The 12,777-nt window shown below is 44.5% G+C and overlaps 1 protein-coding gene across 5 annotated transcripts in view; it reads left to right on the top strand.

Annotated features, from left to right (window-relative positions):
• The window catches only part of FCHO1 (FCH and mu domain containing endocytic adaptor 1), a 507,107-nt gene that overhangs the window by 52,581 nt on the left and 441,749 nt on the right, over window positions 1-12,777 (top strand). The window lies entirely within an intron of this gene.

Raw genomic sequence — 12,777 nt, 5'->3', positions numbered from 1 at the left:
AATATCAATACATATTCTCTCCCACACGCTTACTCAGAGATGTATGTCTGTTATTTATATACCACCCTCAAACGCCTTAGCAATCTCCTTTTCAAGTGTTGAAACTGGAGGGGGTGAGCCATGCGAGGGAGGAGGCAGCAAGCTGTTTCTTTTTTCTATTGAACATTTCAGTAATCATGTTGTTTATGGCATATCCTTAATGTAAAAACGCTGAATACTTACATTAGAATTGGGTCTCATTTTATTATTTGTCTTAATGGGAAGGGAAGATATATTTCTAAAGGTAAAGGGAACCATGTAACTTTAATGGTTGGGGTAAGGGAGTAAAATAATAGAATACAGTATAGTTTTCTGAAGGACCTGATGCGAAGTGCCTTCAGAACAGCATTGATCCTTTGTGGAAAAATGTCTCGCAAATCTTCACCTGTGTGTACCTTTCAGTAAAGGGATAAAGGAGATAGAAATCTATTCTGTACCATATATTCCAGGAAATCTGATGACTGGGGAGGCCATGGAGGTTCTTTTAATATTATGGTTGTAATGAAACCAATTGCACATTTTGTTTTGCAGTGTTATGTTTACAAAGTATGTGCACGTTGTCCATTAGAATAGCCTCATAGTCTTTGACTATTCTATGATCACGCAATGCTGTCATTAGACCTAATTAATGAGCACATTGATGTTTGCAGGCATTTAATATGTCTAGCATAAAATTCCCTGTGTTTTTCTGTGATCGGGGAGTCACCGCTGGTGTGGACAGCCTGCCATACAGGTTGATGGCTGTAGTCATGTAAACACAGATAAATCTGACTCCAGAATTCACCCAGAACTGCTGGGAGAACCACAGAGAAAAGCCTGTGGGGGAGACACAGGGAGCAGGGAAGGAGCATTGGTCACACAAGGGACATATCGTGCAGCACACAGCCACAGGAACACAGGACACTGTGCAGGCGGTGGACCTATGCTTGTGGTAAGGAGTGATTATCACATTTTTAATGAATAGCACCAAGATTATACTCATGGCCTTTCTTTTAATCCGCAGTATCTAGGGGGCAGTTATGTTAAGTTTATTAAAGTAAGGCTCCGCCCAAAAGGGGAAGTTTCCCCTTAGACATCCTTCCCCATCCCTTCCCCATTCTCGGCTTAACTTGGCATGTAATTCTGGAGGGAGGTGGGTTATCTACAGTGCATCTGGAAAGTATTCACAGTGCTTCACTTTTTCCACACTTTGTTATGTTACTTTATCACGTGGTTTGTGACGCAACGCGTCGGGAGAAGCCGTGGTGACGTCACTTCCGGTCTACGGCCGAGACCGGAAGTATCGGAGTATACCGCATCGGCGGCTCTGTGTTTGTTCTACGCATCTTCGTGTATTAAACTGTAAGTTATCTGCATTTTTTTTATTAAACTTCACCCTGATTTACTGCACCATGAGAGTTTCCCTCTTATATTTCAATCACAATGAGTGAATATCCCAGAAATTGATGACACACCGTGGTTAAAGGAGGATATTGTCTAAAAAGGAAAGGATTATACGGTTTATCATTGCTGAAACCCATATACATATACCTTGAAGCACTGCATATTGCTTGGAGAATACCATAAGATTGTCGACATATATAAGCATTATACTGACTGGAGAAGATCAAGAGGTCCTATATGGTGACCGATTGCACCTAAACGCTCATTTGAGTGTTAATGGAGGTGAGCAGCCATTACACTTAATGCTTGATTTTTTAGCTCACCTACCACTGCACCTGGCTGTCACCAGAATTATTGTTTTATCTTTTTAGGCACTTGATCATATTATGGACATTTGAGCACTGTATTTATGCACCGGAATCACCCTCTTACAGTCACTATATATATTTTTTTATGGACTTTTTAGCACTTTATTGATCCACGTCTACTATCAGCACTTGTATATATTAGCACATGAATATATTTATGCATACTTTTTATTGAGATCTTCCGGATTTTTATTATTTATTTTTCTCATCAATATTTTCACTATATTTCACATTTGGATTTATATTTTGTTTATACTTATTTTATGTAGCTGAATCACCGTCACATTTTCAGCTACTGGTGTTTTAGTATTTTATCACCATTTCTGCACTTACTCAGCACTTATTACTTTATTATATCTACAGTATACTATTTATGTATCCATTTTATTTATTTATGACCGTTGACTGATTATGGCATCTTTTATACTACACTGCGGATATTTAATGTGATTTTATTATACTGCTGCATCATCATTCTTTTACTACATCTATTACTAAGTGTTTTATATATTTATTCTTCCAATTACTGGGTGGTCCACCATTTTTAAGGATTTGAGCGCTGATTCTCTCTATTTCATATATGGACTCCAATCAAGTTGTAGAATCATCTCAAGTGGAAACAGGATGCACTTGAGCTCAATTTTGATTGTTATTCAAAGGCTGTGAATACTTATGTACATGTGATTTTTTTTTTTATTTTATAATAAATTTGCAAAGATTTCAAACAAACTTCTTTCATGTTGGCATTATGGGATATTGACTGTAGAATTTTGAGGAAAATAATGAATTGAACCCATTTTGGAATAAGGCTGTAACATAACAAAATGTGAGAAAAAGTGAAGCGCTGTGAATACTTTCAGGATGCACTGTAATTTCCCAGCAGAAGCTTCTCCCCCCCCCCCCCCCCCCCTACAGTCTTCATGGACACGTCACAGGTCTCAGAAGACTACAAGACCATTCACATGTACCGTAGGTAGCCATCTGTGAAACCAAAAGTTGCATTCGGCTGCCCACAGTTAGGATGTCTGCGTCGGGAACCTTGAGGCTAGTGAAAAACTAGCCCATGTGAGGACAGGACTGGATCGTTGGACAGGTAAGTGTCCATTTATTAAAAGTCAGCTGCTACAGGGTTTGTAGCTGCTGCCTTTTTTTTCTTACAGACTGAAAGCACAGCACTCTTTTATTCCTTAGAGAAACCAATCATAAACTGCTGGGAACACACCCCAGCATCTTCCCATCCATTTTGCTTACAGACAACCACCCATGGAAAGCAGATTGCACATCTTGAGGCATCCCTTATACCTGGCCAAGTAACATGCCTACTTTACCATAAGCCCAAAAATTATATGCATTAATGTGAAAAAGCTTCTGTGCTTCAGCTCCCCCCAGACCCCCCCCCCTATTTTTTACCTAAGCCCGATCTGATCCAGAGATATGCACAAGCGCAGCAGCTTTGGACAGATTGATAACAGCAGGAGCCATTGGCCCCCGCTGCTGTTAATCAAATCCAATGACACAGTAGCAGGGGGCATGGCTGAGTCCCACTGTCCGTGTCCATGAACGCAGCAGCGGGACCCAATAACGAGCCCACACAGGTGCCCCTAGAAAAACGTCTCTCCCTGGGGGCAACCGATGAAGAGGAGGGGCCTGGTGCACCGACGGGGCACCCCAGAAGAAAAAGATCGGGGGCTGCTCTGTGCAAAACAATTGCACAGAGCAGGTAAGTATAGGCATGTTTATTTAGAAAAAAAAACCCCATTTAACTCCTGCACTGTTCTCTTTATCTTCTGAGAGAAAATAAAGATACCCAGTTCTTCTGGCTATGGGAAAGCACGTGACCCCCTTTTCTCTGTCGCTCATTGACAGACGCAGTCCTCTTGATTAATAACACATTGGATTATACTGCCCTCTACAGGAGTAGGACACTAGACGGAAGGAAAACGTTCTGGCCACACCTTAGGGGCAGTCCCAGAGGGTATATCCTCTCTCCCTGCTACAGGAAGTCAGTTTTTTCTGTCTAGTTAGGAGTAAGGACCTAAGTTCCTTGCTGGGATCTTTGGTCCTGGCAAGATTTTTTAGAAAAACTTTTTTTAGGCAGTTTTTTTTCTCCAGTTGTTCCTGTGAGATCTTCAAGCAAGTACGCTGAAACTGGGCGACGGGCTGGATGTTGAGATCCAGTGGTCACCCCAGTCAGCCGGCGAGCGCGTGCAGGCCCTAGCTCCGCGCTGGGTCGGCCGCGACATAGTCCCACTGGACGGGGACTGACCCTGCGAGTTAAACGTCTCGCCTGGACGCCGACGACCAGTTGGAAACTGAGTCACGGCGTCCGTATTGGTCGACAGCCCCCCCACCTCGGTGGAGAGGGGTTCTGTCAGGAGTTGGCGCCCGCCTGTTCCGGTATGGTGAGTAAAATGTTCCCCCTCTCCCCCTGACGGGTGTGTTGGTGGAAGCGGGCCCCTCCCTGGGATGGTCAGACGCTCATGTTTCTGGGTCCCCCCTCTATCCTATAACAGGTGTCACAGATCCCCCAATTGAGTGTGATTTTGTGAATAAGAAGCCAGGAGGCTTGGTTTGGGAGCTGACTATCTAAAGTCACTGTATGAGTGAGCACTGTTAAGGGACCATGACTGAAGTCAGTGGGGCATTACTGTGATGATGGCCATGTATAAGGGTGATAGCATCCTACCTGATAAGGTTGCAATACAGGCTGATGCCTGTGCCTGGACTACCACCATCCGCAGGCCGCCATCCTCCCGCAGGCCGTACACCTCCCGCAGGCCGCACAGGCCGGTGACTACCTCCCGCAGGCCGCCGCTATCTTGCCACAAGGCGCTGCCATCCTCCACAGGCCGTCGCCATTTTCCCGCAGGTCGCGCGGGGCCGCCATCTTGGCGTAGCCTCGTGTCTCCAGCATGGGGGCGGTCATGTTTGAGATGACCAAACACCTCGAGGAGTAATTGGGAGGTGCCGGAGGGCTTGTAAAGGGGCGGAGCCGTCTCATTTACCCGGGAAAAGGAGCCAAAGACTTCCTGTCTGTAACAGACAGGGCTGGGAGCAGGTTGATAGAAACTTCTGTGCATCAGGTGGTGAGCCTTGGGGTCTCTCTCTCTCTGTGGGGTCCAAAGCAGGTAACACTAAGGGGCGCTGTTGCGCTGGGGGATTATAACAAAAAAAAAAAAAGTTTTTTTCATTGCAATTATTTTTGCAGAAAGCGACCCCCGCCTACCCCTATTTCATCTGATACTTCAGATACAGATTCTGAGCTGGTCATCGCAGCTGCAGGTCCCTCTTCTGGGGCTGTTGTCTCAGGTAATGTCTCCTCAGACAGTGAGGAGGACGTCTCTGCCTCCGCCATAGCACATGAAGAAGCGTTGGTGGACGCACTAGTTGTGTCTGTCCGGGAAACCTTAAGACTTGAGGTTACACCGGCAGAGGTAACCGACATGGAAATTCCTTTTGGTACCAGTAAGCCTACCAAGATAGCGAAGGTTTTTCCTTTACCCAAATGCTTTGGTAATAAAATTTAAGGAGGAATGGGATCATCCGAAACGAACCCTTGCTATTTCCAAACGCATTGCTAGGCGCTATCCGTTTGATGAATCCCTCATTAAAAAATGGACGGTACCACCAGTGGTGGACCCACCGATTTCCAGACTAAATAAAGCCACTGTTATCCCGTTGGAGGACGCTCCGTCCTTTAAGGATCCAGTGAATCGAAAAGTGGAAGCGGAATCCCGCACCATTTTTTCCCTGATAGGGTCAACCTTTAGGCCAGTGGTTGCCATTGGTTTAGTTTCACAAACCTTGACAGAATGGGCCAAATTGTTACGCCGTGACTTAAAGGGGAGAAGTATCCCCCCGGCAGCATCTGATTTGATGGAGCAAATTATACAAGGACTACAGTTCGTCTGTGACGCCGCCCTGGATGCCACTCCCTTGTTAGGGCATGCATCAATGTCAGCAGTGGTCCTCAGACGTGTGTTGTGGTTAAAGTGCTGGTCGGCGGATCAAGGTTCCAAGAAAGCTTTGGCTAATCTCCCTATTCAGGGGGATCGCCTGTTTGGGGCCACCTTAGATGAGATCATAAAGGATGTCACTGGGGGCAAGAGCACTTTTTTGCCACAGACTGCTAAGGGTAAAGGACCTCGTAACAGGCGAGGACCTTCCTTTTCAGCTCATAAAAGGTTTGTTCGCTCCGCTGGGGCGAGCGAGAAGGGCTCCAAAGCCCCCTCAGGGGGTTTCAAAGGGCGCTGGTCGGGTAAACAAAAGTCCGGCTCAGCCAAACCTGAAGATAAAACCAATACAGCCTGAAGGTGCGCCCCCACCCATCTCTGGGGTGGGGGGACGTCTTCACCGGTTTCCAGATCCATGGCTTTCCTGAATCCTGGACAAAGGGGTTCAGGGGATCATACGGTCGGGATACAAGATCGAGTGTCAATCACTTCTACCGGTGCGATTCTTCCCTTCCAACATTCGTATGCTACAAGGGGCGGTAGTTTCCGTTCCTTGAGCAGAACGTTTTCTTCATTTTTTCCAAAGATCGTTCCCAGTTCCCTCCAGGAATCGGATCCGGTTGAGCGAGCGGACCAGGGAGTCTCTGGTCTGGTGGCTTCGGTGTCTCCAATGCTCAGCCAGGGGAAGTCACTACTTCCGATAGAATTCAAGTTTCTGATAAATGTGTGGGAACTGAGAGCGATCAGACTTTTTCTGATTTTCTGGACCGAGCAGCTCTAGGGCAGCCTGGTTCGGATCCAGTCAGACAACGCCACGGCTGTGGCTTATGTCATTCACCAATGATTTCACCAGATGTGCTTTCATTGGGGCACCCCGGAGGTGGATCTGTGTGCATTTTGGCTCAACAGGAAGGTGCGGAGGTTTGTAGCCCACGCCCGCGATCCTCTAGCGGACGCAGCAGACGCGCTGATCGCCCCGTAGGGGCAGTATCGGCTACTGTATGTCTTCCCTCCTCTCAAGTTGCTGCTGAAACTTCTCCGCAGGATAGAGGTGGAGGGAATTCCAGTTATCCTGGTAATTCCAGACTGGCCTCGTCAAGCCGGGCACGCCGACCTGGGCAGGCCAGTCGCGGACGCTCCTTGGAGACTTCCTCTCAGAGAGGATCTGTGGTCTCAAGGACCAATCTTCCATCTTGCTTTGCCATTGAGACCTAGGTACTGAAGGACAAGGGATTGTTAGCTTCAGTTATTCCTACTCTAATTAAAGCAAGGAAAGCGACTTCCAGCAAATTCTATTATCGCACATGGAAGGCTTATATTGCGTGGTGTGAATCTCTTGGATTTCCCCCACGTACCTATTCGGTGACCCGAATTTTGGCCTTTCTGCAACAGGGGGTTGAGCAGAAACTGTCCTTGAGCACTATCAAGGGTCAGGTTTCAGCGTTAGCAATCTTCTTTCAGAAACCTTTGACTATTCATTCCTTGGTACGGAATTTCATCCAGGGAGTGCGGCACCTGGCTCCGCCAGTGCGTGCGCCCTTACCGCCCTGGGATCTTAATTTAGTGTTGTCGGTTCTTCAAAAACCTCCCTTTGAAGATATTAGGGAGATTCCCTTGCTTACTTTATCCCAGAAGGTGGCCTTCTTGGTGGCCATCACTTCTGCACGCAGGGTGTCAGAACTGGCCGCATTATCTTGTCGTTCCCCATATCTGGTGGTTCATAGGGAAAAGGTGGTTCTTCGTCCGAATTCATCCTTCCTTTCTAAAGTGGTTTCAGAATTTCATCTGAATGAAGATATTGTATTACCTTCCCTGTGTCCTAAGCCCAGTCATCCTCGGAAGTTTGCGTTACATTCCTTGGATGTGGTTCGGGAAATCAGGGTATACCTGAAGACTACGGACTCGTTTCGTAAAACGGATTCACTTTTTGTGATCACGGATGGCCCCAAAAAGGGGTTGCCTGCATCTGCCGTGACTATCTCCAAATGGATCAGACAGACGGTGGTACAGGCTTATTCTATTAAGGGTCGGGATCCTCCGTTCCCTGTTAAGGCGCACTCCACTCGGGCGCTTAGTGCTTCCTGGGCCTTCCGCCATCAGGCGTCAGTGGTCCAGGTTTGCAAGGCGGCTACCTGGTCGTCGGTTCATACCTTTACAAAATTTTATAAAGTTGATGTGATGGCATCGGCGGATGCCTCTTTTGGCCGCAAGGTTCTGCAGGCCACAATTTGAGGAGACCGTTGGTCTACCTCAAGGGTTTTTTTCTGTTGGGTTTTCAGTTGAGTCTCATCCTTGGTTTGATGAGCCTTTAAGACTTCTAGTCGGCACCGGTTGGGCCTTCTGGATTTAAATTTTTATCTGTTATCCCACCCCTCATTTGTGGCACTGCTTTGGGACGTCCCAATGTGTTCTTAATCAAGAGGACTGCGTCTGTCAATGAGCGACAGAGAAAAATGGATTTTTGTAAAATCTTACCGTAAAATCCTTTTCTCTTAAGCTCATTGACAGACGCAGTACCCGCCCCTCTGTTTTTGAGTTGGGTTGGGTTAAATTCTCTAACACTGCTTTGTGACATAACTGACTTCCTGTAGCAGGGAGAGAGAGGATATACCCTCTGGGACTGCCCCTAAGGTGTGGCCAGAATGTTTTCCTTCCGTCTAGTGTCCTACTCCTGTAGAGGGCAGTATAATCCAATGTGTTATTAATCAAGAGGACTGCCTCTGTCAATGAGCTTAAGAGAAAAGGATTTTACGGTAAGATTTTACAAAAATCCATTTTTCTCCCACATGGCAGCACTTTTGCGTGGCAATTGATGTTCCAAAACCCAAGTTAACAAATCTATTATCTTGCAGCCACCAGTACTTTAGTGTATGCTTCTTAAAGCTTATCGCAATGCTTCATTTAACTTTTAAGTAGCTCATTTGGATCAAGCTGGTCCAAAACTATTTACTTCATTAAAAGTTGCAGCGCCTGTGAGCACTGCATGGGCTGTATGAAGCCTGAGCTACATAAACTATACAGTAGTGCTGTGTTCTGGCAGTGGGACAAGAATTTCTTATCCCACTCCGAGAACAAAACCAAGTCTGGCTGAGCATGGAGCTTTGTATTCTATGAATGATTACAAAGTTCCTCCAATTGGCTGAGGCAGGGTTCATGACCTTATCAACTCACTTCTCTGCCTCATTGTGTTCAAAGAATACAAAGTTGCCTGTAAAATGACACTCAGCCCCACTCAATTTTGTTTCGGGAGTGGGACAGAAGTTCTCATCCTTCTGTTGGAACACAGTGCTGTATACCGTACACAGCTCTGAGTCCACATACAATCCCTACAGCGCACACACCTGCTGCTCTTTTTAGTGCAGTAAATTGGTAATTTGGACCAGACAACAAAAAACTTAAATGAAACTGCTGTAAAGTTGCTGCTAAGTGTCGTGCTCTTTCAAAGCTGACTTCTTCCTTTGCGGTGGCTATGGAGCACCATCATAGCCACCTCAACGTGTGCTCTCCCCCACCTGGAACTACAGAAAAACCTCAAGCTGCTCTGTATGCTGACACGCACAGGTAGCACAGTGTGGCTGTTGCAGAAGGATATGTGACCTGTGCAATGCATACACCTTTATAACATGTAGTCCTGGTGGTAAGGATCAAGGAAAAAGGGTGCCCATTCCCCAATATTGGGGTGGAAATGCTACACCCAAAAGATGGGGCAATCTAAATAAATTGAGTAAGCTAAATCATAATTTTACAACAGGATTACTTGCAAAATATTGGTTTTATTTAAATTATGTAATGCATTTAAATAGGGGTGTGTTTTTTTTTTTTTTTTTTTTTTAACCACTATATAGGGGTATACTACTACTTTATCATTTGTGTCTTTTTTTCATTTGAGCAGAGCCAGTACAATTTGTTTTACCTAGTCAAGGTGTGAGGCAATTTTAATCATACAATACATTTTTTACCAATGGCAATTCCTGCTTTTTATCAATGCATATTTGATGCATGCTAAAGGCCATCAATGTGGAGATCTGTGACAGGCAATTTACCTTTCTTGGGGAAATGGTATGAAAGGACCCTCACTTTCTCTTCTTGTCATCCTTTATACCTCTAGAAATTGTTTCAAGATTCTTTATTTTTTTCACTGGGTTTGATACTACATCAGGCATTTGGGTATCTGTGCAACATAAGGAACAGCTGCCTAAAGGTCCTTTCACACAGGCGATCCGATCCGCCTGTCAGTTTTTCAGGCAGACCTGATTGGATGCTCCATGCATCCCTATTGGGCAGCGGATCTCAGCTGTGACATGTCTGCTAACACCTGCTGCTCTCTGATCCAATCCTGTCCGTGAAATCCGGATGGATGAAAACCCTATTTTCCATTCGTCTAGCGGGTCGGATGGGATCAGATGAGAAAGGACAGGCAGTCCGTTCTCATCCGATCTCCCCATAGAGAACAGCGGGTATGTGACAGCTCCGTCTCCACACACAGAGCGAAGACGGAGCTGTCATCCGCCTGCTCAGCAGGGATTGGCGGATCAATCCCCCGCTGAGCAGAACGGATTCAGTCAGCGGTTGCTCCCCGTGTGAAAGGACCCTTAGGCTGTAGGTCTTATTTCTATTGTATTTTGTAGGTTGCTGCAGGTTCCATTTTTGGTAAAAAAAAAAAAAAAAAAAGTCATAGTTGGATCCCTTGTAAGCTAGCAACGCTATCTTTGCTAGGATACTTTTTTATTTTTTTATTTTTAAGGGGATAGCTATGTGAGCCTTTATTATGTTACATGGTTACAAAGTTAGTCAGGTTGAAAAAAGACACATGTCCATCCAGGTTCAACCAAAAAAAAAAAGAAAACAGTATCAGTATTGAAAACCTAACCATACAATCCTATACCCACAGTTAATCCAGAGGAAGGCAAAAATAAACCCCAGCAAAGCATGATCCAATTTGCTACAGCAGGGGAAAAAAATTCCTTCCTGATCCCCTGAGAGGCAATCGGATATTCCCTGGATCAACTTTACCTTAAAAAAATGTTAGTACCCATTTATATTACGTACATCTAGGAAATAATCCAGGCCTTTTTTAAAGCAATCAAGTGAGCTAGCCAGAACCACCTCTGAAGGGAGTCTATTTCACATTTTCACAGCTCTTACGTTGAAGAAACCTTTCCGTATTTGGAGACGAAATCTATTTTCCTCTAGACATAAAGAGTGCCCCCTTGTCCTCTGTGTTGACCTTACAGTGAACAACTCAACACCAAGTTTGCTATATGGACCCCTTATGTATTTATATGTGTTGATCATATCCCCCCTTAATCTCCTCTTAAGAGAGAATACATTCAGTTCCTCTAATCTTTTCTCATAGCTGAGGTCTTCCATGCCTCTTATCAGTTTGGTTGCCCTTCTCTGCACTTTCTCCAGTTCCCCGATATCCTTTTTAAGAACTTGTGCCCAAAACTGAACTGCATATTCCAGATGAGGTCTTACTAATGATTTGTACAGGGGCAAATATATCTCTCTCTTTCTCTGGAGTCCATGCCTCTGTTTAATACAAGAAAGGACTTTGCTTGCTTTGGAAACAGCAGCTTGGCGTTGCATGCTATTATTAAGCTTATGATCTACCAGAACACCCAGATCCTTCTCCACTATGGATTCCCCCAGTTCTACTCCACCTAGTATGTATGATACATGCATATTTTTAGCCCCCTAGTGCATAACTTTACATTTATCAACATTAAATCTAATTTTCCACATAGTTGCCCAATAAAACAGTGCATTGAGGTCAGCTTGTAAGTTGGAGACATCCTGTAAAGAAGTTATTCCACTGCAAAGCTTGGTGTCATCTGCAAAGACTGAAATGCTACTTTTAATCCCAGACCCTATATCATTTATAAAGATATTAAAAAGTAAGGGTCCCAACACTGAACCTTGGGGTACAACACTGATAACTTTAGACCATTCAGAGTAAGAATCATTAACCACTACTCTCTGAATTATATCTTTTAGCCAATTTTCTATCCAATTACAAACCGATCTTTCCAAGCCAGTTGACTTTACCTTACACATTAGCCATGTGTGGGGAACTGTGTCAAACGCTTTTGCAAAATTCAAGTATACTACATCCACAGCCACCCCTCTGTCCAAGGTTTTACTTACCTCCTCATAAAAAGAAATCAGGTTTGTTTGACACCTTCTGTCTCTCATGAATCCATGCTGTCTGTTGCTTAAAATATTATTTTCCAGCAAGAACTCATCTATGTGGTCTTTTATTAAACTCTCCTATATCTTCCCGACTATAGAAGTTAAACTAACAGGTCTATAGTTACTTGGCAAAGACTTTGATCCCTTTTTAAATATAGGCACCACACTGGCCCTACGCCAATCCAGTGGTACTATTCCAGTCCTTAACGAGTCCATAAAAATTAGAAACAAAGGCTTAAAAATTACAGCGCTCAATTCTTTTAGGATGCGTGGGTGGATGCCATCTGGTCCAGGCGCTTTATCCACCCTTATTCCATCTAAATATTTCTGGACCATATCACTTTTGAGGCATTGTGGATCATTTGGCGCTGTGTCAATACCGTCCTCATTATGGTCATGAGCTCCCCCATGCTCCTTTGTATATACAGAGCTGAAGAAAGTATTTAATTAATTTGCATTCTCCTTGTCCCCAGTCACCCACTCCTGATTATTTTGTAAAGGGCCTACATGCTCAGACCTAACCTTTTTACTGTTAATATATTTGAAGAATTGTTTGTCCTACTATCTTTTGCAATCTGTCCTTCATTTAGAATTTTTGCATCCCTGATTTCCTTTTTAAGAGCTCTTTTTTCTTTTTATCTATAGCTTTTTTAACTTTTGCAGTGGGCCACATAGGTTTTATTTTTAGTCTTTTAAACTTCTTAACCATGGGAATATACTTTGCAGTGAGTTTGCATAAAGTATTTTTGAAAAATTCCCATTTCTGTTCTGTTCTCAACGATGCCAATATTCCCTCCCAGTCTAAGTCCTGGAGAGTAGCCCTCATCCTTGGAAAATTTGCT

This window comes from Pelophylax lessonae, assembly GCF_965119305.1.
Source record: "Pelophylax lessonae genome assembly, chromosome: 1".
NCBI classification, from domain to species: Eukaryota; Metazoa; Chordata; class Amphibia; order Anura; family Ranidae; genus Pelophylax; species Pelophylax lessonae.
Note: the sequence above shows the minus strand (reverse complement) of the source record. Positions and strands in the feature narration are given on the sequence as shown.